Below are 4,525 nucleotides of genomic sequence, written 5' to 3' on the forward strand. Positions count from 1 at the left end.
ACCTGTCGGCTTTCGTCAATTTCTACAATATTTAGCTCCTTTAACTGCTATTAATTACAACTGCTCTTAAGTGGAAATCACCACACATACCTTTGAAAAAAAAAGCAATACTCCTCTTATTTTCGACATCTAAAGCTTAATTTCAATATCCTGCAAATATCTTAAAGCAGCCAATCTCATTGACAGTCTTAACATGTGAACATGGCCTCCTTCAGCAGAATGGTCTATCGTGTATCGAATAATCACGCTCATACCAAACGAAGCAAGGACTCAGCGTGCGCCTACATTAGCATCGATATAGCAAAATCAATATTTCGGTGCGGCATGTTTGTCGACGGATGTGCGATATTTCATGGTGAAGTGGCAGATTTGCTTGGTCAGCTGGCAAAAATGAGCAACTGAAATAGATTGTTTTCATGCTTGGCTTGGATATGCGATACTTTTAGAAATTGAAAATAAGATGACAGCTATAACTACATGGTTTTGGGTTTCATTCAAGAATCAACAGAATAATACAGGCAAATAGAACAAATCTAATAATAATAATAAAAACTTCCTAATTGTAGTGCATTGCATTTCAGTTAAGCGTTAGCCTATAATTATAAAACATTTCATCAGGGCAAGGTGTCCTTATTATTGAGATTTATTAATAAAAAGCTAGTTTTTCTCGGGTCTCATGACTTTACTTCCCTTCCGAAAAAAGAACTAACATTTTGTTAGTGCTTCAGGAGTGGGATTCGATCGAGGCTTTTGCTAAATTTATAAGTTTTTGTGCAATTTTTTTTCATGCCAAGGATGAACCAGTGCAGTGAATATACATTATTTATGTTAGGGGCTGTCCATAAACCACGTGGTCATTTTTTTGGGACTTTTCAACCCCCTCCCCCCCTGCGTGGTCATTTGTTCATACAAATTTTTTTATTTGTCCATACAAAATGATCATTGGCCGAACCCCCCATGACCACGTGTGTTACGCACAACGGCGTATTTTAAATTTTGCTCCTGTTTTTACTTGAGTACCCCTAATAAATTATTCCATAGGCTAAATCAGAACAATGTACATATATACAATAGGATTAATAATCCAGTACGGAGGTGACTGTTACTCCGAGCGGAAGCGATTTTCTTTCCCGTAGGCTATCACCGAATTTCTTTTTAGCTAATCATACACAAAATATTGTGTTCTGCTGTAAGAATCGGTATAACGATGGCACCTCCCGCAACACTAAAAAGAAATTCGTTGCGATCACACGACGAATTATCTCTATTCCAACGGCGCCATGGGATCTGATCGAGTGACTATTGATCTCGCAATAGGTTTCCACCGCGAGACGCACGGGAATCTGTTGATCAATCGTCATCTATTATTATGATCCAAAGTAAGTCGTCCAAATGAGCGGCTGCCTGGAATGACTGCGGTACGAAGGAACATTTGACAACGCGAGCAAAGGCCATCATCACTACAATGCGTGATATGGTTTTTTGTGCATTGCATTCGTTATGGTACAAGTGGATCAGCAGTGAGTAGGAAAACCGTGAGTTGGCTACTACTTGTCGACGAATAACGCAACTTTCCGATCAGCATGTTACTACGAAAACCAAAATGAATGTGATGAGCACGTCCAGTTCTGCTGATTGCTGTGGTCATTCAGCGGTGCAGTTGAAGCCTTGTTTAACTATAGGAATGGATACTCCTATTACATTACCTGCAACAGTAGAGCTTCTTATGAGCTCAGTGGTGTTAAGGAGATGCTCAAAAATTAAGCGAAGAATGACATTAAAGTTACAATAGCATATTTTTGTTTTAGGTCAAAACAGTATGTGTTAAAAATGCTAACAACTATAAGATTAACGATTATTGCACAAATTGTATTTTAGTGTTGAAAATTTAAAAATAATTGTAAAACTTCCATGTGTACGAAGTGTTACGGAGGGGAGTGTTACGCACAACGGCGTATTTTAAATTTTGCTCCTGTTTTTACTTGAGTACCCCTAATAAATTATTCCATAGGCTAAATCAGAACAATGTACATATATACAATAGGATTAATAATCCAGTACGGAGGTGACTGTTACTCCGAGCGGAAGCGATTTTCTTCCCCGTAGGCTATCACCGAATTTGTAAGTAGATCATAAGTACCTTAAACCACATGAAATAATAAACATATATTTAGCTTTTTAGCTGATCATACACAAAATATTGTGTTCTGCTGTAAGAATCGGTATAACGATGGCACCTCCCGCAGCAACGTGGTTTATGGACAGCCCCTTAAGCTCGTCCATTAATAGTTTTTAAAGTTTTTAAAGAGATGTGAATGGGTTATAGCATAGAAAGATAAGATAAAATATAACTCCAATTGATTGAACAAGTGTTAATGTGATATAGAATTCTTGAGGTGGCCAAAATGTTTGGGATTGGCAACTTTTCTTTTCTCTCGTAAAATAGTTCAACAAGCTAAACTTGCTTCGGCAAACCTGAGCGTCTGTTCTCCAGGAGGAGCGGCTCACAACAGCGTCTGATCCCCAAGTTAGGGGCGGCTGATCCACGTCCGAGTGCCAGGGAAGGACTCTAAGCTCAATTGTGCACTATGGTCCTCCGGAAAGTAGGGGGTTGGTGCCAGGCCCAACGAGCCGTAAAAAAACCATTGTAGCGGAAAATCAGCAACAGAATAATACGAACCGAGACCAACGGCAACGACCCCAGCGAACAAAAAGGACTTGCGATTGGAAACTAGGTACGTGGAACTGCTGATCTCTCAACTTCATTGGGAGCACCCGCATTCTCGCCGTTCTACTGAAGGGCCACGGGTTCAGAATCGTAGCGCTGCAGGAGGTGTGTTGGACAGGATCGTTTAGAGGTAATCATACCATCTATCAGAGCTGCGGCAACACACGCGAGCATGGAACAGCTTTCATTGTGATGGGTGATATGCAGAGGCGCGTGATCGGTTGGTGGCCGATCAACGAAAGAATGTGCAGGGACTGCTGGAGTACAGTGAAAGCAGCCATCAACGACGCAGCCGAGAGCACCATCGGAACGGAACGGAATCGACGGAACGAATGGTTCGACGAAGAGTGCAGAACGGTTTTGGAGGAGAAGAACGCAGCGAGGGCGGTAATGCTGAAGCAAGGGACTCGACAGAACGTGGAACGTTACAAACAGAAGCGGAAACAGCAGACCCGCCTCTTTCGGGAGAAAAAACGCCGCCTGGAAGAAGCGGAGTGTGAAGAAATGGAACTGCTGAACGGCACGGAACGGCAAGAAACACGGAAGTTCTATCAGAAGCTCAACGCATCCCGCAACGGCTTCGTGCCGCGAGCCGAAATATGCAGATAAAAATAATGATATTTACACGTCATGTAAACTTAAGTTTACTCATGTAAACTTACTCTTATGATGGTTTACATGATATATCATGTAAATTTGTGTTATATGTCTTGTAAAAACACAGAGTCATGCTGCTTACATGATATTTTATGACTTTTACATGATATGTCATGTAAACTTCTGTGATATACCACGCTCCAATCATGTGCATCATATGTAACAGAATTTTACACTCTTTTTTCGATCTGTGTGGGATAAAAACGGAGGCCTCTTGACGGACGGACGTGAGGTGATCGAAAGGTGAAAGCAGCACTTCGATCAGCACCTGAACGGCGTGGAGAACGTAGGCACGGGAGCCCACGGCAACGGAAGAAACGACGACGCCAGTGCAGCGGAGGACGGAAATGAACCAACTCCCACGCTGAGGGAAGTTAAGGATGCCATTCACCAGCTCAAAACCAACAAAGCAGCTGGTAAGGATGGTATCGCAGCTGAATTCATCAAGATGGGCCCAGAAAAGTTGGCCACCTGTTTGCATCGGCTGATAGTCAGGATCTGGGAAACCGAACAGCTACCGGAGGAATGGAAGGAAGGGGTAATCTGCCCCATTCACAAGAAAGGCGACCATTTGAAATGTGAGAACTTCAGGGCGATCACTACTTTGAATGTTGCCTACAAAGTGCTATCCCAGATCATCTTCCGTCGCCTGTCACCTAAAACAAATGAGTTCGTGGCAAGTTATCAAGCCGACTTCATCGACGGCCGGTCGACAACACACCAGATCTTTACCGTACGGCAAATCCTCCAGAAATGCCGTGAATACCAGGTCCCAACGCATCACCTGTTCATCGACTTCAAAGCGGCATACGACAGTATCGACCGCGCAGAGCTATGGATAATCATGGACGAAAACGGCTTTCCTGGGAAGCTGACTAGACTGAAGAAAGCAACGAAGCACGGTGTGCAAAACTCCAGTTTATTCGAATCTCGCCAGGGACTGCGACAAGGTGACGGACTCTCATGCCTACTCTTCAACATCGCTCTGGAAGGTGTGCTGCGACGAGCCGGGCTCAACGCCGGGGAACGATTTTCACAACATCCGGTCAATTTGTGTGCTTTGCGGACGACATCGACATTATCGCCAGAACATTTGGAACGATGGCAAAGCTGTATACCCGCCTGAAACGTGAAGCAGCA

The sequence above is a fragment of the Aedes albopictus genome, chromosome 2 (assembly GCF_035046485.1).
Source record: "Aedes albopictus strain Foshan chromosome 2, AalbF5, whole genome shotgun sequence".
Classification (NCBI taxonomy): Eukaryota; Metazoa; Arthropoda; class Insecta; order Diptera; family Culicidae; genus Aedes; species Aedes albopictus.